This window comes from Bacillus rossius, chromosome 1 (genome assembly GCF_032445375.1).
Source record: "Bacillus rossius redtenbacheri isolate Brsri chromosome 1, Brsri_v3, whole genome shotgun sequence".
Lineage (NCBI taxonomy): Eukaryota > Metazoa > Arthropoda > Insecta > Phasmatodea > Bacillidae > Bacillus > Bacillus rossius.
The window spans coordinates 376,928,723-376,953,238 of NC_086330.1; the positions used below are offsets into that span (position 1 = coordinate 376,928,723).

Genomic DNA, 24,516 nt, shown 5'->3' on the forward strand with positions numbered 1-24,516 from the left:
AGATGTATTTTACTGATTGAATTATACGATAATACAATAAAAACTATTTTTGTAGATACTTAAATAAATAGAAGCACAATGTGTCCTTCAAACAGCGAAATATGATGTGTATAATGCGACAACGAATAAAAGAGCGTTCACAGATTTTCCTCTGCGCATCCACAGACTTCCCCTACCACGGTGGGAAAAAAGGGGTGGCAAACCAACCCGTCACGCCTGAGCCCGTCTTACACGAACACCAACGGCGTACTTATGCATTTCATTTCATCATTTGACCACAGTGGCAACTAAATTGCGCCTCACAATTTTTAAATTAGTTTTCCAGATAAAAGTCTATTTCCCTCATGGTATAGCATTATTGTTATTGTTTTTCCCATTTTGATGTTTAATTTCATGATGGTGTTTTGATTGAAGATTCATGTATCGACTCGTCGTTTAAATCACAAACATTTAACACTTTTAATATATATATATATATGTAAAGGCTCATTCAAATGCATGGCTAAAAAAACTTAGATTCACCGAGTCTAATTTATTATGTAGGAAGTTAAAAATTATATTTGCGCAAAGATTATACCGAAGTGGTTTAGAATCCATTTTAAATGTAAGTACTGCTTCAAAACATTGAAACAGGCATAGAAAATAACCACTTCGTAAACAAGGAAAAAAATATAGCCCACAATTAACATACTCACCTTTTCCGAATCACAAAGACTGCTTTCCTCACTGTCTGTTTCGCTTGCAGTGTCCGTGTCTCTTGAACATCCGACATTTATTATTATTTTATCAATTTCAATGTCAATTCTCCTGTCACTGCTAACATAGTCCAATATTTTTCAAATGCTTGCAACACTCTTTCCATTTGTCCACAGAATAGATACTGAACAATTCCTCACACAATTTTCTTTTATCATCTAGCGATGAAGAGATTCCTTCCCGAATTTTGTTTTTGATGTCTGCCCATACCAGATCAGTCGGATTCAAATCAGCATGGTATGGAGGCAGGCGAATGACATCATAGCCACACTCCATGATTAACGCAACTATTTTAAATTGTTTCTTTACTGGCGCACTTTTTACTAAAAGCAGAAGACTCTCTTTGGTCATTGTTAAAGAGAATGGAATATTGTTTTTTGCTAGCCAGTTTTGTATGTCTTGTTTTAAGGATGATGCTGTAGGTTTTTTGTTTAGCTGTGCATTATGATAACTGGCGTTGTCCAGAACTACAACACATTTTTCAGGTAAATTTGGCAGTAATTTAATTTACACCCACATTGAAAAATTTTCAAAATTAATATCATCGTGGTAGTCTCCAGATTTTTGTTTTGACTTAAAAATAAGTAAATCATTCGGAACAAAGCCTTCTCCACCCGCATGAACAATAATTAATCTTGGACCTTTCCCAATGGATTCTGTGACGCCTATTTCCGTATCTGACTGCCAACAAGAACTTACGCTGTGTGTAGCATGAACATAAGTTTCGTCAACATAAACTACGGTTCTGCCAGCCTCACGTAACTCACGCATTTGTTCAAGATAGCGCCCTCTCCAAGCAGCTATTTCTGGCTTTTCAATCAAAATCTTTCTCTTCGATTGACACTTTTCCAGCGAAACACTAACCTATTCAACAACTTTCGCAAGTATTCCCTGCTACAGTTCAAAACATTGTCTTCTTGCAAAGCCTTAGTCAACTTATTTAATGTCCTTACTGTATAAAACTCTTGAATTTTTCTCCGCACGGCACCACATGTAAAATCGTCTACTTCGATTATTTTCCTATGCTCTGTTTTCTTACGCGTTGGTGTCGAAAAAGCTAAACTGGTTTTGCTCGTTAATTTCGCCTTACCTTCTGCTATAATTCGTCTATCTGTTGATACTGAGACACCTGTTGCAGCACTTGTTGTTTCAGAGACATTGAACGTCAATTTATACAACTGTTTTTGTCTACTGAGATGTGTTGCAACATTGTAAACAATCTCACGAGCTTTTCCCCGCACTGGCGTGCTAGATTTAATACGTGATTTAAATCCCGAAGTAGAAGCCATTACGTAGATCGGTTCGTGTAATACGGACTGCGAGACAGCCGAGCGCGAATGTGTTTTCAGCCAGACAGCGGCTCCATTACTAACCCCCTCCACTTCCTGACGCACTCATCATGTGACTGTCTGCTGGCAGTGTGATCTGCGCAGGTTCTTTTCCTTGTTGTCGCACTATAGCTTGCATGGTAAATATTTATTCTTTGTGAAGATCAATCTCCAAGTTTTGTCCTTCGTAATGGTGTACCTAATAAATTTCCTTCCATGCTGATGGTATATTCGGAATTTTGCAGTCTTCACAAATATTAGTATTCATTGATAAAGGTTTCTCCCATTCTTTATGTAATACTAAATGCAGAATAAACATAATGGTAATGATGTTATCTTATTCAGGACTTTATTTTACTTTAAGATGCTATAATCGTATTGCAATCTACAGAACGAGATACCTGAGGTCGAATTTCTCAAAATTAATAATGACTTCGGGAACATAATGAAAAACATATTCTTATTGAGATGCTTGAAATAGACAATGCAAAATACATTTTTTACAAATGTGATGAAGAACCTCTTGTAATAGAAAATGAATGCTCTTTTACATCAGGAACAGATACAGTAACAATTCCTCTTCATGGAGTTAGAATGGTAGAAATAGAAAACTTCCTGAAAAGAATCACTGAAATCTCAAATCACAATCCACACTGTGGATGTTCTTTGCGCAATATGAATGTTTATAAAGAAATCCCCAATGATTAGTCTCCTACTTTTGTAATGTATTGTAATATGTGTAATCAAAAATTCACTTACGTACAGAGGATCCAGTTAAAGACAAGACACATTTAGATGTAAATTCAACAGCCGTTGCTGGGATGATGAGTATAGGCGGAGGTCATTCGCATATCGAAGAGTTTTGCTCATCTATAGGTATTCCTGTCATGTCATCCAAAACTTATACCAAGGTTCACAACAAAATATGTAATGCATGGGAGAAAGCTGCTCTACAAGAAATGGAGAAGGCAATAAGAGAAGAAGCAGCTTTAGCAGTAGAGAGAGATGTGAGTGCAGATGGTACTCCTATTTTAACTGTTGTAGCAAATGGTTGCTGGTCAAAACGTTCATATATATGTCAATACAATGCTCTTTATGGTGTTACAGCAATAGTGGGGTATTCTACAAAAAAAAGTTCTGTTTATGGGAGTTAGAAACAAGTTTTGCTTTGTCTGTAGTCGAAGTCTTGATGGAGAGATTCCTGCCCACACCAGCTACAAAAACTGGACTGGCAGCTCAGCAAGTATGGAAGCAAGTATTATCGTAGAGGGATTTGAGCAAAGTGAAACTGTATATGGTGTTATATTTGGTAAGCTTATAGCCGATGGAGACAGCAGTTGCTACACAAAAATTCTGGAAGCTAGACCCTATGCAAAGATAACAGTAGAAAAAATTGATTGCCGTAATCACCTCCTGAGGAATTACTGCAATAAATTGAAAGTACTGTGCGAGCAGGCAAAAATTGCTAAACCAACACTCAGAAAAAATGTACGAAGTAAGATTTTGAAACTGCGAGGGGCCATCACCGAAGCTATTAAAAATTATGTGTAAGTAATGGGTAAATTTACACTTACTTTGTTGGATGCAATTTAATAACAAAAGAGAGTTCTTTACACATACAAATGTGGATTATAATACACTCGATCACGTGAGGGTAGAAATACGCATACATCGGTGAAGATACAGCTGCCACCTACATTGGTGTAAAATTATATATTTGTTATATTTTGTACAAATGACTGTTGAAAGTACTATTTTTTTTTTGGTAAAAAGGCTTTCTTTAAGCTGAATAGTGTTACGTGAAATCCGCCAAATTTCTATGACCCTATAATCGTTTCATAACGTAAAGGTTTTTAAAAAGCGCATGGGCTTAGCAAAACCAGTACAATTATTACTTAAAATTTTTTTTGTAAGGAATACTTTATAATGACAATTATCTCAGTGTTTATAAATTGACAGTAAAAACCTATGTAAATACAATATTTCATTAAAAAATCCTGTGTTTGTACTCACTCTAGAACTGCTGCTGTTGTAGCTATCAGCACACATTTTTTATAAATGTAACTTAATGGAATTAGTTTATTGGTTTAAAATTTGCCAATTCTAATAGGTCTTTAGAAAAGTAGAATTTTGGTTTGTTGTATCATGTAAAAATATATGTTGTCTGAAATATTAGTGTTGTATTTATTTTTGTTAACTCCTTAATACGAAATTTTAGGAAAAAATTAAAACATGGAAGGTAAAATTAAGGAGAGAAAAAGGGGTGGCATGTGTTTTCAAACAATCTTATATATCCCAATAATCTGGAGACTATCGCTTTTTTTTTGGTTGCATAATATTGCCTAAATAAACGCACGTTCCCTTACCTAACTTTTCGAATTTTCGAAATTTAACAATAATTAGAGATGTGAAAAGAAGAAAAAAATTACAGAACTCCCGAAAGTGAACGTGGTAATGGAGAAACGATTCAAAAGTTGTTAATTTTTTGCTAATCTATCAATAAATATACCTCATTGGGGAGCGTTCAAGTATTACGTAACGAATTTGGGGGGGAGGGGGGGTCTTGTAAAACGTTACGATGCGTTACAGGGGTGGGAAGGGGGGGGGGTTTTGACCTACGCGTTACGTCACATTGTTTTTTTTTTTTTTTTAAACCCTTCAGAACGGTCGCGTAGAGACAGATTCTTTCACGCATTTTTTAAACCTTTTTTTCCCCTCAAAATTTCAAATGGCATGATAACTTAATTTTTTTTACCTTCACAAAATTGCTTCTGCTTGCTTTACAGGATTAGAGAGTGTTTTTTTAACTCCAAACGTAAAGCAAAAATATATATATTTATCAACAGCTGTGATAGTTTTTCTCGTCACTCCAGTAAAGTAGTTAAAACAAAAAATACCGCTATTCGGATGGTTTCGTTATACTTCGGTTGTCAACGTAGACTCCAATCGCCATATTAGAAATTATGTAGGTATTGATATTCACAATACACGGTTTTCTATGTGTGAGATTTTCTCTCATCACAACAGTAATGTTGTGGTACGAAAGACGATTGGTCTGAAGGGTTAATAAAACTACTAGTGAATTAAAATCTCCCAAGTTTGCAACCCTTTTCGTTTATTTTTTACGGGGGATTCCCGATTGAATTGTTCGTATTTTGTTCTCAAAAGATGGCAACCCTTTTCGTTTATGTGCTCCAAGCACTTGGCCGACTGTATGAAAATTGACAACTACTATGTTTCGGCGGAATATAGAAACCCTGAAGATAGCTTGCAGGATCCAGCAGAACCTAATATGGCGTGGTATAGCGCTCACGTCCGTGAATATGAATATTTCTTGCAAGTTATTAAATGCGCGGATGAATCCTGCTGTTCCCGCTTGAGGAGTGCATTAAAATCTGTCTTTCCAGAAACTTTCCTGCCGCCACCCTGCCCATCCTTCAAACCACAAACAAAATCGTGGTACCTAGTCAGATAGACAAAATATCATGCAAGTTTTCGCCACTTCTTGTGAGGTTGTCTGTTGATCTGTCGCCTCCTCTAGAAGGGTTTAGCAGATGCCTTACGATTTATTTTGTCCATTGGTACAATCCGACCTAAAGAACCGAGTATGTTCAACCTGTGGGATTTATTTTATATCCCACAAGAGTGTGCAAATGCACAATCGTTTCATGCATGGCAAGACTGCCCAACACCTTCATGAAAGTCGAGTACGGCCACAGCGACTTGCTGCAAGAAGGGCAAATGAGCTTCTCTGCATTGTGCGTCGCTGTGAAACATCGTCTGAGGATGCCGATTGGCTTGACGAAGACGAAGTTGATGCAAGCGGGTTAACAATTCCGGAACCCTCTTCGTCTGCTCTCTGGATGCCAGTAATGAAAGAATCTGAGTGGCTGGCAAGCCCATGGACAGAGGAGCAGTAAAACTCCAATTGAATTGTTTTTTTTTTTGTTTTTTTACAATCTACTTATTTTAATTATGGCTAATTTTATTTTAAATGTTTTTCGTTTTGGTTCGATCGTATTCTTAAATACGATTATATTTTGACAAATATGTTTTATTTAAGTTAGTTTTATGTTTGTAATTGCATTGCCAAAGGTAAAAATAATTATTATAAATAAAATTTGTTATTTGATTTTAATAGCTTTATTAGTAAAACGCTAAAATAGGAGAATGCGTGAGAAGAAAAATGGTGGATAAAGCAAAAAGTGTGTAAGGACAGGGCTAAGTCAGGAAAACGATGTAATTAAATGTATGATTGCTAAATGTATGATTGAGTAGTAAAAATTTATTAGGACAAAAAAAAACATTAGAAAGCTCTTGCTTTTAAAAACAAGACATTTCAAATGTTAATAAATAACATTAAAGCGATTAAAACAATAACAAAGGTATTTTAGTGACTTATTCCGGTACGTTACGCCACATAATTGTAACTTTAGGTAAAAATGGTCACGTAACTTTTACTAGGGGGGAGGGGGGGGTCAAAAATATCAAAAAATTGCGTTACGAAATACTTGAACGCTCCCTTGGGACTGGACCAGTTTAGAGACAATAAATCTGACAACCACGTTGATCCATTGGTTTCCGCGAGCGTTTAAAAAAAAAAAATTACCATACGGTCGTTACTGGGATAGCGAGCGAGAGGCGCTGTACCTGCCGCCGCGACAGTCCGCCAGCCCCTCGCTCTCGGTGTGCCTAGCGGACAATGACGGAGGGGAAGGGACAAGCCGGGCGGCTCGCACCCCCACCACTGCAACAGTCTTTAGGTGCGTCACTAGGGTAGACCACGCCCCCGACCCTACACCACGCCTCCCGGACTGCTCGAACACGTGGCATGGAGAGCTCTTCTCGCGGAGACCATACGCCCAAAGGACCCTTAAGCGCCCCATGCTTTTTTCTCGTTTATACTAGTATTGCTTATATACTATTGTCATAAATTAAATATTAAAATTATTTTTAACTTTTTAGTTTGATAATCTTTAAAAGCATGTTTCTTTAGTTTTTTAAACTATATTTATTTTTAACTTTTTAGTTTGATATTCTTTAAAAGCATGTTTTTTTAGTTTTTTAAACTATATTTATGTATAATTATCATAGGTAAATGAGTTACCGACACTACCTATTACCATCTGAGATAACTATTTGGAGTTGCAACGTCACAAAGAAATGGTAAAGTCTCTCCGAATCATTTACAGTTAGATGTATGGATATAATCTTAGAATTTACCGGGGGAAAAAAAAAAACATTTCTTTTTTCGGCGTGGCCGGGAGTAGAACCCACGATCGCTGAATCCGAAAGCTGACGTCATAGAAGTCGCGCGCCTTAGACCGCTCGGCTAACGAACGTAATTAAATTGGTGGGACATTTTACACTGATGAGGCACTCACTCTTAGTCGAAAGAGTTACAGACGGACAGACAAACATACAGGTGAAGCTAATATAAAGCATGTAAAAAAGAGAGATCTATTCTGACGTTTCTGAAGGGAAAAAAAAGGAATTAAATATTTTTCTTCGGATTTTAGAGTGTGCATTGTTGACGGCTTATCACAACAAGATTGAGTCAAGCTTGAGTTAAGTTAATATATATATTTTTTTTAATTCAAAAATAGTTTATTGATGCCGTCAAAATTCTTGATTTCTTTTTCTTGGAGAGTAAGTTTTCGCTCATCTAGATATGGACTCAATGTTAATGCTAGCTGTAGGTGGTAGGCCAATCTGAAAGGTGTACTCCCAAAAAATTTTAACTTAGTTGTCTTCGTATTAAAAAAAAATAAAATATTTCGAAATTTCTAACTTATTGATACTACACTGATGATGGAAATTGTAATGGCGTACGAAACGCCGGTGAAACATTCCTCTCGACACGGTCAATCACACAAGCCACACACACTTCAGACAATGGCCACGAAAGTCTGCAGTGTTTAACTAAGATCTTCAAAAACTTGTCAAGCGTCCAGCATAAATAACACTCTCCCTTGTTCCCCGCGAGTATTTGTCATGTTTGCAGACCTGGGCAGTCCGACATTCATAGTGTTTCTACGAAGACACAGTTACCCGGAACTGCAAACACATCCCTTTGTTTGTGTGAGGCGCGTTCTGCGCTGAAAAGTCTGTAAGTGTACGCGGAAAATGTCCTTTTGCACTTTGACGAAAGATTCCTTTGAAAAACACTTGCCAATAAATAGCTTGAAATACTACAAGAAGGACATTGCAACGTTGTACAACACTTGGCTATAGTTATTTTTGCACGTATATGAAATACGTTTTTTCGAGATAAATACTGAGTATTTCTTACGATTTAATTGATGTTTCATTCAAACGTATTTTTATTAAAACCTTGGAAAAACTGGACTTTATTTTGGTTCATTGTGCTTATTAAATGGGCAAAGATAATAATGGGAAGCTATTCAGGGAACGGTTTACATATAACGTGAACTGTTGGAGGTACTGGGACAACAAACACAAAGCATAAATGCCGGGGCGAGGATCCGAACCCAGTATTATTGCGAACACTTATTTTGTAGTGACACAGTATTTTTTCAGTAAATGCACAAATTTACAAATATGTGTAATTTTAACATGAATGTTTCAGTTCGATTCACAAAAGAAAATCAGCGTGCTGTTATTCTTGTAAACAGCGCGAGTGTAGGATGCTGCTGCCCCAAGGAAGATGGCGGTGGCGATGTCTTGCAAGCGCGCATGCGTGGGCTGGGAGACCTCCGTGGACGTGACAGCCTCAGCGTCGCTCTGGAGTCCACACGGCCGCGACACGGGAAGCCTTCTTTTCACAGACGAGAGAGCCAAACGCCCGATCGTGCTTCTTCGGCTTTTTTTTTTGTTCACTGTAAAATGTTAGGTTAGCTACATTATAAATACTTTAAAACATTGTGGGCGGTTGATTTGGTTAGGATGGCTACTGTGAAATCATGTAAACGGTTTCCTAGCGCTGGATAGCTACATATTAAAAAGTTATCTGCTAAGCAACCATAAAATGTTTTTTTACGTTATTTTTAACGTAGCTATACTTACGTAATTTAACCAACCATCCACAATGTTTTAAAGTAGCCTATTTATAATGTAGCTAACCTATCTTAATCGACCGCAAAATTTAATGCCACGCCGGTTTATACAATGAGATAGAATGGTGGGGTGGGGGGGGGAAGCGAGCATGAACTTGGGGGAACTTGGGGTGTGGCTCTCTCGTCTGTGGAATGAAGGCCTCCCGACGGGACAGCGTGGGAGACTCGAGAGAAAGCCACGTCACGGGTCGAGCGGGCAGTCAGCGCCGCGTGCCTGGCGGACGTCTGCACTGTAGGAACGCGCCCTCAGCGGCCAAGCGGCCCCGGTCACGCGAGAGCGGGAGTCCCAGTCCACCGCCCCGGCCGCGCAGACTGTGGAGTAGCTGGTCAGGTCCTGTAGGATAAGCACGGCCCGAGACTTTCCACACGACTCACCTCTCGATGGGGTGCTTCTATGTTGCGTGCAATAAGCAGGAAACTTTAAAAATGCACAGAAAGTTGAAATCGTAAAACATAGGTAGGGACCGGAAAAAATTCGCGGGTTCAATGACCTCCAGGATGAACTCCATAGTTCTACGTACACTCGGTCAAATGTCACCCACTCGTTGGCTGCTGTCTTGTGAGGCGTCCCAACGTAGCAGCCTGTGATTCTTATAAAGCTTTGGTCGGGTGTTTCTCATTGGCCCAGAGTCATCCAGGTGAGTTGTGAGCCAATAGCAGAGGCGGCACTGAGGTATAAGTGTTTGTATTTTAGCCTATCGCGAAATGAATTCGCGAATTTTTCCGGTCTCTAACCATAGGTTTCGGCGTTTTACGTTTCACAGCCACGACCGTGCAAGTGGAGCCTCAAGGCAGGGACGGACGTGTCCTGACCGAAGGGTCGCCTGGTTCTTCGCGTCACTGCTGGAGGGCTGGCCTGGCCTGCCTGGCTGTCCAGCGAAGTACTGCCGCTGGCACTGTGCGTCTCGCGTGGCTCCAGTCTGCCTCCAGGCAGGCTCGCATTCACATTAGTACTTTGTATGCCATCAATATTTACCTACTGCAAATTTTACTATTTGAAGATAGTTTCTAGCCCATAAAATGTCTTTTGACAGTAGTATAATTCTGAAAGTAAAAATATAAATTCTAACCACCCGTTATTGAGTTATTTCGGGGTAGAAATTATTTGTAGCAGTCGGTCGCTATTAATAAAAATGCGTCCCATCGATTATGTGCTGTGGTCAAAGAAGATATATATATATATATCTATCAAGTATTTATATATATATATATATATATATATATATATATATACATATATATACACTTGATGTCAATGGAATTGTTGATACAAAGTTTACTTAGAACTAAGAATTGCATGTTATCATACGATGCTCTTGATGAAATACAACAAAAAAAATTTAGTTCGAGAATTCTCATTACATATTTTAATTTACAAATAATATTTTTTTAAAGTAATTCTTTTAAAAAATGTCACTACATTATACAGTTGGGTTTATAAGTTTGCGCTCTTAGGGTATATCTGGCAACAGAACACACGGCAGCAGGTACAGCGCTAATAGCAGAGAGAATAAATCACCATCAAAATGCACGCTGCCATCTGATGAGACGTGCTATAACGAGGCAGCCCTTCACGTTTTATTTTCCGCCAGACAGGCTTGGGTGCGATAGGGCGCATCCTGTTCAAAACGGAACGGTGGGCACTTTCACGACGGAGGGTCCACACAATAATAATATAAAAAATAACGAAAGGAAGAACATAATTAAATAAGTATTTTTTGACAAAAAAATTTCAAAATACAGCTCCTTGCTCCTACGTGTACAAAGTCACGCAAGACTTGCATTAAGTGAATATTTGTTGAATATACTCGTGGCATAACGAATGCAAAGGAAGGTATTAAGATAAAATAAAGCTAAAAAAAAAAAAAAAAAACCAGTCATGGGGACTGTCGACAGAAGTGAAAACTTAAAACTTTGTTTTTAAATGTGTAATATGACATCATTTCTACGTCAAATTTACTCAAGAAAATGATTTTGGTATTATATCAGTACGATGTCAGCATGATATCATTTATCCTTACATCATGTTTTAGTCACAACAGATGTCAGTGGTAGTATGTAAAAATTACGTAAAAAATTCATTACCTAGCTATGACTTATCAGTGATGTCAGACCTAGATCATGTATTCACGTGGTCAAATTAACTTCACTTACTACTACTACAGCATTTCGGTGACGCGAACTCACAAGATTTTACCCATACAAAAAAAAAAGAGTCCAACACGCACATGATGCAGTCGAGTACATACAATGCATTAGTGTATATATGCGTGTACATGTACGTCGCATGACTGGCGGAACACGTCACTAGCATGTCGGTGATGCGAACCCGTAAGTTTTGCCCCTACCAAAAATCGCTCAACGCGGCTAAATAAGTTTTCACTTTAAAATAGTCGATCGACATGGCATTTGAGACGGAGCGTTATAATACATACTTTAAACATAAGCGTCTGTGTGAGTAGCACTTGTTAACAAACTCAAGCGCCATGTTGACTGCTAGTTAAGGCCCCCGCCCACCCGGGCACACACACGGTGCGCAGAGCTTCAGAAAAAACAACGCGATTTAAAAACTACTCAAGATATCCGAGTGGGCTCTGCTTGCGAAAAGCATTTAAGAGTTCCCCGAGGTCACAAAAGTACTTTTGATCTCGGATTAAGTTTTTAAATTGTAGTTTTGGAAGAGTTAATATGGCTAAAACGCATGTTTTCAGAGTAATTTTTAGGCGTAAAACAACCGGTACAGATTCTTGAAAGCACTTAAGGGACTTGCATTACACGTTTACCTTTATTTCTACGTCATATAGTGTTATGGTACCACTAAAATGTCACAGTTGTCCTGTGCACTGGGAGAAGACTGCGCGCCAGTCCAGAGGAGACACCGCGTTAGAAGCACCAGCGAGCGTCGCGCTTATCATCCCGCATCACCGACACATACACACCCCTGACGAGGCGGACCCCTTAAGCCCACTTGGGACCGATGCGTAGTGGCCGGCCTCTGCCCCCGACCCGGCAAGGCGGCCTCCTTGTTTGCAGAGTCAGCTGGGGGACCGCGCAGATAAGCTATCTCGCGACGCCAGTGTCGGGGTCAGGCTCCTCAGCCTCTGCCCCGCCAGGTCTTCAACTGCCTGGTCCCCGTAGCGGCCAGGGACAACTCGCACGTAGACACCGGAAAAATTCGCGAGTTCATTTCGCGACAGGCTAAAATACAAAGTCTTATACCTCAGTTCTGCCTCTGCTATTGGCTCACAACTCACCTGGATGACTCTGGGCCAGTGAGAAACACCCGACCAAAGCTTTATAAGAATCACAGGCTGCTACGTTGGGACGTCTCCCAAGACGGCAGCCAATGAGTGGATGGCATTTGACCGAGTGTACGTAGAACTATGGAGTTCATCCTGGAGGTCATTGAACCCGCGAATTTTTCCGGTCCCTACTCACACGCAGTGTACTCACAGTAGCGGAGCTCCCTCTAATTTCCACAGGCCAGTAACGGAACCGCTGATTCGTTTGTATCTGTCTGTGGCTCAGAACTTGACCTGAAACTCAAAAAATGATCTTTTTGAATAAAATAAAAGGGGGGTTGTCTGCAAAGTCGGTTTACGGACGATAATTTTACGTGATAACGTCATAAGAAAACTTTGATGAAAAATTGCATACTTTATTTTTCAAATATTATTTACAGTTTTTTCCAAATTTAATTTAGATAATTTGTTTAAATTTAATCACGAACAATTAGTTTAAAAAAAGCCCGCCTTAACCTGTTTGATATTATAGAAGATTTTCTCGCACGGTGGTTGGCCGGTTCTTGCACGCTCGGCTCAGGCGGAACGTGACAATTTTTCGCGGGTGCAGCCGGCGTTCATCAATTTATAAGACGTTATCACGTCAAAATACAATAATTGATGTGTTGTATCTCGGAAAGTATGGGACCTACAGATCTGCGGTTAAGCTAAAATTTTAGTACATTACAATACAATTAAAAAAAAGTGATCTTTTCGCTACCATACGCGCTTTTGAAATTGTAAGCGAAAAACCAAAAAACGTGCGAAAATTACTTAGCTTTTTTTGTTGTTGCAAATATCTCAAAGCGCACCAGGAAATTTGGTTGGATATCTTCAGAAACGGATTCAGCACCTAAAAAAAATCATAGGGTACCTACATTAATAAAACCGACTACGGGATTTTTTTGCAACGTGAAACTACCATTTGCCAGTATTAGGAACGCAGTTAAAGTGTTTGTTATTTTGTGATTAGTTCATTAACACAACTTGACAGTACCATCAAGAGACATCAAGGGGAGGAAAAAATGTTATTTTCGGGGGCCCTCTTTTTTGTTTAATGTACAACCTTTCAAACACCACAATCTAAAAACAAAATCCAAAGATTGTAAACGTTACTGCGGTTGTAACTTCTGTAAACGTGTTCTGTGCATATCGCATTTTTTTTTGTAAGGTTTGCTATGATTTCTATTAGCAACATATTTGTAATTTTTGTCCACAAGTCTGGAAACTCGACCCCCTTTCCCCATTGACACACACACACACACACACTCTCTCTCTCTCACACTCTCACTCTCTCTCTCTCTCTCTCTCTCTCGACGGTCCTGCAACTTGGTAATGTTCACAAAATTTGCCTGTCGGCGTATCATTTGTAATGAAACGCATACGTGGAATTGTTTACATCAATATATTTTGACAATTATATGACAGGTATCTAATGATGCGGAAAAATTGTAGATACATGCGGGTCTAGGTGAGTGAAAACGATCAATATTATCATAGATACGGGGAAGTTTTCTGGAGGGAACTGCTGTGAACTTTTCCTCTCCCCCCCCCCCCCCTCCATTTTTTCTCTCTAAATCTGCCTGTCGCGTTTGTTTGGACGGCTCTCCGAGGTTGTAGCGCAGATAAAGTAAATATTGGTTTTCGAAAGAGTATCGGTTAGGGGGCGGGGGAAATAGTTGAACAAACAGCACCGCGTTAAAATCTTTACCGACGAGGAAAATAAACTCAAAACGCGGGGTGCTTATCTTGGGGGGTTCGCCACCCTTCGCCCTGGAGTCGACTTTGTCCCGACCTGATACCCCCGGTGAGCGGGTTGTTCTGTCCAGGGGTGATGGTGGAATAGAAGGGAAATATCCCCCTCCCCTTCTGGCCTACAGAGACAGTATGTATGCTATTCCGGGCGATGCAAGGTGAGCTGTTACAACACCTGCGATTCCAACCCTGGATGAAGCCACGTCCACTGTAGGCTCATGTGTCAGTGCGTTACTGTCATTAATAATGTAAGTTGTTGTTTTTAATACACGTGTTCAATTTTTTTTTCTTTCTTTCAAAATCCCCTCTGTTCCCCCTCTCTAGGAAACAGTTCCTGCAACGACCGCCTGTGGATGCGAGTGCGCGCAGCGCAGTGACTCGGAACACGAGGGAGGGAGCTTGCATGTGGTCGGCATGTCCGTCCACTCCGCGAGAATCAGGTCGCATTCACTCTGATCATTTCCTTATTTCGCCCCTGCTGGGTTTTTTTTGTTCGCACTTGTGTTTTCGTACCATGTGCGTCTCTGCCTGAGGACGGGAGCAGATAGCAGTTCCCGAAACGTCGCTTGTTTCTGTTTTCGAAAACTATTGTGTTTGTTTCGTCTTTTCGTTTTGTCGTGTTTTTGTCTCGTTTCAACTGTTGTGCTGAATTTTTTTGGGTTCAATATTTTTGTGCTGACATCATTTGTGGGTTTTTTTTTCGTTCTCTTAGTCCATTTTTCTTTGTTTTTCTTTCTTTGTTGACCATATTCCTGTTATGGAATATTATGTGGTGTTTATATCCTGTTGATAACAGCAATTTCTTTTGCTTGGTTTGTGTTTTTTTGTCTTTTGGGTATTTTTTAGTTTTCTTCTACAGAAAAAGTGCTTAGCAATGGCGTATGTCCAAAAGCTTACATCAAGTCCTACCTACGTTGTTGTACGAACTAGCATCAGATTAACTAGATGGAATTACATCAGGTGGGTTGGGGGGGGGGGGGGTCGAGTGGCGAGAACACTACCCTCCCACCGAGGCGAGTTCAGTTAGATTCCCGCGACCTGTGGGTTTTCTCGGGGTGCTCCCATTTCCCCCATCATCTCACCTCGTCTCAGGCACTCTCCAGGCTAGGGCAGCCGGCTCCTGTGTCAGCCCCGTTCCATCCATGCAGACCCTGCGTCGGGATTTTCATTCATTTTTTCAACCACTGAAACTTCAAAAGGTTGATTCGCATTGTGGAACAAAATCGACTAGGATTGCAGACTTTCGCGGCCTCCTCTGATGTATCTTGGCCTGTGAGTGTTTTTTTGTTTAGACATTGCAGTAGCCATCAACAGAGTATCTATCAGTCATTCTGAGGTTCTCGGCAGTCCTCTGATATGCTGCAGCCAATCAGGAAACACCTCTCAGGCGAAGAGGACAGCCGAGACTGAAACACTGGTGAATCATTCAATTTTGACGGGGCTAAAAAACCCACAAGTCGCGATACCCCAATAATAACCCCGTAAAATACAAAAGCAAAAATGATGCTTGGGTGCATACTAACGAGCCACATCACGTGTCGCCATTTTCTTTTTGACTGCCCGCATCCCCCACGAGGGGCCAATCTGTGACAGCGGCGCTTGCTTGTGTCGCCCTTAAGCGCGAGGCTCTGGACTGGCGCGGGAAGCCTTCATTTCACAGACGAGAGAGCCACACCCGAAGTTCATGCTCGCTTTTTTTTCCCGTACGACAACAGGTGTATTTATTTTGGATGTAGCTTACTCATACGTCATACGCCGTTCTATCTCATTGTATAAACCGGTGTGGCATGAAATTTTGCGGTCGATTAGGATAGGTTAGCTACATTATAAATACTTTAAAACATTGTGGATGATTGGTTATATCAGGTAAATATAGCTACATTAAAAATACTGTAAAATCATTTTATCTTTGCTTAGCAAATAACTTTTTAATATGTAGCTATCCAGCGCTAGGAAACCGTTTACATGATTTCACAGTATCTTTAATGTAGCTATCCTAACCAAATCAACCGCCCACAATGTTTTTAAGTATTTATAATGTAGCTAACCTAACCTAATTGACCATTAGTTATCATGATTTTTCCAAAATAAACATTAACGGACACACGGCAAGCGAAAAATATGGCGGCGTACAAATAAATACCGTTGCCTTGTTTATGGTCTTTCCTTTTATCAACACCGCCATATTTATTTACAATGAACAAAAAAAAAACCGAAGATGCACGATCGGGCGTTTGGCTCTCCCGTCTGTGAAAAGAAGGCTTCCCTCTAGGACAACTACGAGGTTTTAGCGGTAAGCATAACATAACATGGTGGAGAAATAATGATAAAGTTGTAATTCAAGTCCCTTTAGTGCTTGCAAGGATCTGTACTTTCATGCCTCAAAATTATTCTGAAAACAAGGAATTTTATCCATTTTCACTCGTCTAAACATAAAGTAAAAAGAAATACGGAAACGGAACCATGCCAATTCAGTGGGCCTTAGCGTATTCTGAAATGTTTGTCGTGAAGAGACACCACTGCGGTGGCGAGGGTGGTTTCTCCTGCAACTCTGCTAGCCCGGGCGGGCGGGGGCTATGTCCCGTTCAGGTCATTATTCTGTATGTACGTTACACGCGGTCAAACTTGTTGACTGTCTGAGTGGCTGAAATTCATTAAAATTAAAATATATATATTTTTTATCGCATACGTTTTGCATAATTAACTGACCAAAGTTGCATTTTTAAAGTTTCTGTGCAAATGATAAGGAGAATGAAATTTAGTAGATATAATACAGGAACGTTTTTGGTTTAAAGTCATTTTTATTGGCTATTATGTGGCATGGTCCAATTTCTTCCAGAAATAAAATTTAATTTTAACATTTTTATGATTTAAAAGGCTAAATAAAGTAAATACATTTATTTTCTGAAGGAATTTTAAACCGTACCACGCAGTAGCTACCAGCATTGCCTTTAGAAACACAAATTATCAGTTATTTATTCCATTTGGGTCTCCTTATCTGTAGTTCACAAAAATGTTAAAAACTTAACTTTGCCAGCTAATATATAAAAAATATGCACTATATATATATATATATATTCATTTTGTTGAAGTTGGGCACTCAAAAAGTCTACAAGTTTAACCGTGTTAAACGTAAAATAAAATAATATCATGGAACAGGACATACATCCTTACTTAAATACTTTGTTTGATTAAATCTGACACACAGAATTTAAGGAGACAGAGGCACCATTCATGTGAATAATTTGCAAAATTAAAAATCCTTGTTTAAAAGACTGTTTTTTTGTGTGTGCTTTTCGCGTATAAATTTCAACAGCATCGCTTGACTGTGGCGGAAGTTTTGCCTTTCTGCTTCGCAGAGTTTTCCTGGAAGACTTTGCGTAGGCCCATGTCTTTGATCTTGACGTGAAGGTGAACCTGTTCTCGCACACGTGACGCCTCGTCGTATTGTTTTTTTTTGTTTGCCACAGAAGTGGAGAATAATATTTAACTACAGAGAAAGGTCTTTAATCCATCTCTTTAAAGTCTACGACAATGCCGGATTAGCTATTTGGCCGGATTTTCAAATGTCAATATAGTTTAAAAGCAGGGACGTCGGAACGTTTTAATGAGTTGGGGGGGGGGGGGGCGAAAAGATGCATCACACTTACCTCAGTCCTAGAGCGGTTGGTCCGGGGCCCTCCCCCGGAAAATTTTGGAATTTCAGATGCAAAATTGTGTTATTTAATGAGTTTCCGAACCAAAATATTAAATATACCATTCCAAGAATTTGATGACGTAGTATGTATTAAATACTACTCTGACAGTAGATGTAGTACAATTTAAATAAAATACCATCTAGGAATTTGCAATCATTTTACAGTATATTGACAATCATAAATTTGATTTTCTAATCAAGTTGATCACCAATGCAACGTTTGTAACTACTGGTTGAGAAAAATACTACTAGGACCAAACATTTATTCTGGGAAAAGGAGGGGAGCGAAATGCTACTCTCGCCCCCCCCCCCCCCCATGCATAACAGCACAGGGGCGACTCGCCCCTGCTGCCCCCCCCCCCCCCTTCCCTGTTCCGATGTCCCTGTTTAAAAGGGAATACCAATTGTGAAAATGTGGAATGCAACCCGCTAGGAAACAGGGAATGACGACCGATAATAGCGATGAACTCTGAGCTACACGCAGGCAACACTGTAATACGGACCTGGAGGCCCAGTGAACAAAAATACAAGTTTTTAACTTACTAGCAGAATTCTACAACGTCGTTAAAATGTGCAGTTATAGGTGTTTCATAAAGCACTCTTGTAAACTTGTAATGACAAGAAATTTTCACATGTTCACGAGTTATTTACTTGTAAGCTACTTAAGAACTCTGGATTATTGACAATATTGTAACTAATGAACTTGTAGCTGACAATCATTGTCAACGGCTAATTTTCTACCTGCCACACATGTAGGTTACTATTATAAGTTTGATAATAATTATACTGGAAAGACGTTTAGTCTATATTTTTCTCCTGCTGTAATTAAAAAATAATAATTATAAACAAATTTTTGGTGCAATTAAAAAACTAATAACTGTTACCAGTACATTAATTAAATGAGGTTATGTTGCCAAATCTTTTTAGTTCAACAACGTTTACTTGTTAGTGACAATTTTTTAGACACACTATGTGAAATGCCTGTTAGTAACAACAACGTTTTTTTTTCTTTTTGCGATTTTTACTCACAAGACTTTCATCTCTGTGAAATTTGACACTGGCGGCCAAGCTCGATCTAAAAAAAAAGGTGCCGGATTACAGAATATACCGAACCATAATTTCATTTGAAAATGGTAGGGTACATATTCGCGGAATTTTTCGGCATTGTTTTACCCTCAGCATTCATCAACTGTCAACGTTGGCGTGGCGTTAATACGTCGTTAGCTGAAGACTTGTTGAGTAGAGATTTCATTGGTCTGAACGTGATCCCCACGTTATAGCGGCGTTTCGTGTGGATCGTCATCGAAATGATAAAATTACCTCATAGTTGTAGCTGACCAAAAACATTTAATATGGTTCGTAATGTTGGGAAGTTGAACTGGGTACAGACATGGCCAAGAAGAATAATAAGGGGAGGAAAATTTACAGTATTTAAGCAACAAATACTAAAAATACCACCCGGTTTATTTACTTTTCTTCAAAACAATGTTTACTATCGTGGACTGCGAACAGCCTGCTGGCAGGCTAGAGTCTCCAACTGCTGTAATCCCACGCGCTCTAGTGGGTTCTGGGCCAATGAGAGCCCAGCAACGAAAGAAAAGACCGAATCACGCGAGACCTCTTCAAGGCTAGGCCTTTACAATTCATTAATTTTTACGTAAGGACACAAAGCTTTAGTGATAAGATACTAAGCGGGTATTTAAAAGTATTAATTTATCCAGTAACAACGTAAGTACACACAAAAATACATACATGAATACTTACATACCTATATTCATACTTACATACAAATATACTAGCATTGATGCTTTGGTTCTGCTGCCTACACCGACAATTTAAATTAATTAATAACTGCCTGTTTTATGTAGATTTCGGGAGAGAAAAAAAAGACTGCATATTGTAGCCGTTACCATGGTGCGATACTGGGAACATTTTTACATAGTTTCACATTTCATAGTCCATAGACTCTGGCTTCAATTTTTTTTTTTTAATCCTTGAAGGAATGGGGCAGGATCCCACGGGGGGACGGGGAGGGGTTTAGCTACGTCACTGATGCTTGTGTTTGCTTCCTTGTATTCAAAGGTCAGTGATGTCCATTGAGGCTCCAGTGGCGGTTGTCTTATCTCCGCGCTTAGGCCAAGGGGATGAGAAGGTGCATGGGGGAAGGAGGAGGGGGGGGGAAGCTAGAGGAACTAGAAGCCTCGCGTCTGGTCCGGTGCCTCGCTCGTGACGTCACCCGCCTGTCCACTGGTCGACCCTGATGTCCGGCTGTGGCCTCAGATAGCCTCTCCCCGCGCGCTCGGGGCGACAAGGGCCCAAGGAACACGGACCGATGTGTCGTCCAGTCGCCCAGTCGGCGCGACTGAAATGTTGCCCCGTGGAAGGGCAGCCCTTCAGGAATTTTTCTGGCAATGGTTTGTTTGTACAGCGACTGGAAGGGCAGCCCATCCAATTTCTGAAAACATGTTTCTTTAAGTGTTTAAATAATCCTGAAACTTGCCCCTTTGGAAGGGCAGCCCATCAGGATTTTTCTGACAGTGGTGTTTTTGTAAGGTTGTCTGAATTGTTTGCCCCTTTGGAAGGGCAGCCCTTCAGGATTTTTCTGACAGTGGTGTTTTTGTAAGGTTGTCTGAATTGTTTGCCCCTTTGGAAGGGCAGCCCTTCAGGATTTTTCTGACAGTGGTGTTTTTGTAAAGTTGTCTGAATTGTTGCCCCTTGGAAGGGCAGCCCTTCAGGATTTTTCTGACAGTGGTGTTTTTGAAAGGTTGTCTGAATTGTTGCCCCTTGGAAGTGCAGCCCTTCAGGATTTTTCTGACAGTGGTGTTTTTGAAAGGTTGTCTGAATTGTTGCCCCTTGGATGGGCAGCCCTTCAGGATTTTTCTGACAGTGGTTAGGTTAGGTTAGGTTAGGTTACTTTACAAACTAACCACTGTCAGAAAAATCCTGAAGGGCTGCCCTTCCAAGAGGCAACAATTCAGACAGCATTACAAAAACACCACTGTCAGAAAAATCCTGAAGGGCTGCCCTTCCAAGTGGCAACAATTCAGCTCCGTCCAGTCGAGGGCGCCGGTCTGTAGTCCGCAGAGTGTGACCCGAGGCAGCCGACACAAGAGCAAGGGCCACAAGATAACTTTTATACGAATGAACTTGAAATGGTAGCTCACCTTATATTTGTTACACGTGGTTGTGAAGAAAAAAAAAGTGGTTTTATTGATATAAAGTGAATTGTTTTTGTATGAGTTGGTAAAAAAAAAAATGCACAGATAATGAATGGTTGCCTGTCAACAGATCTTTGATTGGTTGAAGCGGTTCCTGTAAATAAGGGAGATTACTTTGCCTGCAGCACAACACGTACCATTTGCTTCGTCGCTCCATTTTTGGCACAGCACGTAGGGCACATTATATTCATCTCTAGAATTTTAACAGTACTTGAGCATAATCTATATTTGGATCGTAAATGAAAGCTGATCTATTCCCATTAGCTTCAATTCAATTTCACACTCTAGTTGTAGATATTCGTTGTCTTTCTGCCGCTAGGCGCTGCGAGAGCTCAGCATTAGTCTCTCTAACCTTAAAACATCTTAGTGAGATCATTGATACGTTTCATCAACAGCAAGGGGCTTTTTAATTTTCCTGAAAAAAAGGGGGAGGGGGGGGATCTTCGCCAATGGGTCTAGTCCAGCGGTTCCCAAACGGTGGGTCGCGACCCACTAGTGGGTCTAGGAAGTATTTCAGGTGCGTCGCAACTCGATCCTAAAACTACCAGGAACCATCGAAAAATCCATCAGAAAAGATAAGAAAAATTGAAACAAATCGAATTGTGTGCAAACACATATCTATTGTTAAATAAATAACTGTTTTGCTACAAAGTGCTTGTATTTTGTCAATCATTTTCAAATCCGAACACAAATTGTTTGGTAAATTGTTATGTTTGTTGGCATCTCGGGTACCTGAAAAGCTCTTGCTAAACGGAACTGCTGAAGAAGAACCGTGCGGTGCAGACGGCGAGGAGGGACAGTCGCGCGCCTGGAGACAACACGGCTGCCTCGACAAGAGGACTTCGTTCTTCTGCGCGTCTGCGCTCCCCGAGACGGGAAGCCTTCATCCCACAGACGAGAGAGCCACACCCGAAGTTCCACCAAGTTCATGCTCTCTTCTCCCCCCCCCCCCCCCCGTATCTTTAATGTAATCAGTAGCGGATCCAGAGGGGGGCTTAAGTCCCTTAACCCCCCCTCTGGATCCGCTACTGAATGTAGCTATCCTAACCAAATAAACCGTCCACAATGTTTTAAAGTATTTATAATGTAGCTAACCTATCCTAATTGACCATTAGTATCCGTTTATCAACACCGCCATATTTATTTACAATGAACAAAAAAAAAAAAAACCCGAAGATGCACGATCGGGAGTTTGGCTCTCTCGTCTGTGAAAAGCAGGATTTCCCCCGAGACAGTCCTTCGTTGTCGACAGCGACTGGACAAGAGCTCTGACCGCCCCGGGCTAATTATGAGGACGCGCCCCGCCAGGTGACAAGTCAGTGTTTGTTTTACGCGCGCTTTTTGAAATTTCAAAATATTCAATTGTTAAAAATCAGGGAGTCCCAAGTTTTTTTTCAGTTCACAGCGCATTTAGTTTTAGTGTTTTGTCTCGGTCTGGTTAAATATGTAGGGTAGACACAATGATGCTAGATTAATAGTGCATACGAAGACACGATTTCGGCCCCCCCTCCCTCCCCGGGATGCCCGCGCCCTAGGCTACAGCCTAATTAGTAGGGACCGGAAAAATTCGCGGGTTCAATGACCTCCAGGATGAACTCCATAGTCCTACGTACACTCGGTCAAATGCCACTCACTCATTGGCTGTTGTCTTGTGAGACGCCCCAACGTAGCAGCCTGTGATTCTTATAAAGCTTTGGTCGGGTGTTTCTCATTGGCCCAGAGTCATCCAGGTGAGTTGTGAGCCAATAGCAGAGGCAGCACCGAGGTGTAACTATTTGTATTTTAGCCAATCGCCAAATGAATTGGCGAATTATTCCGGTCTCTACTAATTAGTGTAAGGGTTAATCAGGCCCTGGTTGTCGAGCAAGTAACGTTAAACGAGCTAGGGTCGGAAGCGAGAGGCGGCAACCGTGAAACTTTGAAAGAGTCTTGACATCGCGCCAGCCCCCGATGCCGGGGGAAGTAGTTGGACCATCAGTGTTCGCCCGACCCCGCGGCGCTCCTGGGGTCTGCCTGGCGGGGTCCCCCAACTAGGGCGAGTTCCAGCCCGCGAACAAGACTTCCTGCAGCTCCGCAACATAAAAAAAGTGGGTTGTTGTATGTAAAGTCGGTTTACGAACGATAATTTTACGTGATAAACGTCATAAGAAAACATTGATGAAAAATTTGCATACTTTTTAATTTTCAAATATTATTTACAGTTTTTTTGTCAAATTTAATTTAAATAATTTTGTTTAAAATATAATCACGATCAATTAGTTAAAGAAGCCCGCCTTAAACATGTTTGATATTATAGAAGATTTTCCTCGCACGGTTGTTTGGCTGTTCTTGCACCGCTCGGCTCAGGCGGAACGTGACAATGAGTCATGCTTTTTTCGTGCGTGTTCACGGAAAACCATTAATGAACACGCCTTCAGCGGATGCGTAGTTCTGTTTCCGTATTTCGTTTTTCAATCTGTATTTTTTAAAACAGTGAAAAATGCCTCATATTGCTTTCCCCCCCCCCCCCTCTCCCCCTTCTTTTCAGAATAATATTCAGGCATGAAAAACCTGGTAGAAATTCTTGAACGCACTCAAGGGTCTTGCGTGTCATTTCCCCCGCCATATAATGTTATCATAGTTGCCCCGTACACGACGAGAAGACTGCGCCAGTTCGGAGTCTTGTGCGTAGAGGCGACATCTCGCCAGAAGCAACAGCGAGCGTCACACTTATCTCCCTGCCTCACTAACACAGACACGCCTTTTAATGGGTGGGCGCACATACGGTGTGCAGAGCTTCAGGAAAAACAACGCGATTTCAAAACTACTCGAGATATACGAGTGGGGTCTGCTTACGAAAAGCATTTAAAAGTTCGCTGAGGCCCGAAAAGTACTTTTGATTTTGGCTTAGGTTTTTAAACTATATTTTTAGAAGAGTTAAAATGGCTAAAACGTATGTTTTCAGAGTAATTTTCAGGCGTAAAACAGCCAGTACAGATTCTTGAAAGCACTTAAGGGACTTGCATTACACCTTGTATCTTCATTTCTCGGCCATATAATGTTACGGTCGCCGCTCATTGCACTGGGAGAAGACTGCGCGCCAGTCCAGAGGAGACACCGCGCTATAAGCAGCAGCCAGTCCCGCCTCGCCGACACACGTACACCCCTGACGAGGCGGGGGGCTTAAGGACTCCTTTGGTGGTATATTTACGATATTTTCAACTATAATGACGCGTCTCCGTATTATCCAGGTAACAGGATCGTCGTAAAAATCGCATCGTCTTCCAACTTCCAGTTTCGTGTTCCGTTATAAACTTGCACGTAGTAGGAAGATGAATATTTATTTATTTTTTGCAAAGTACTTAACAAGTTTTTGAAGGATTTGTGATCCTCTAAGACGATTCTTTCGATTTCATGTCCAAAATA

At 40.7% G+C, this 24,516-nt stretch overlaps 1 protein-coding gene across 1 annotated transcript in view; it reads left to right on the top strand.

Moving 5' to 3' along the window:
• The window catches only part of LOC134528557 (prolow-density lipoprotein receptor-related protein 1), a 348,548-nt gene that overhangs the window by 68,402 nt on the left and 255,630 nt on the right, over positions 1-24,516 (top strand). The window lies entirely within an intron of this gene.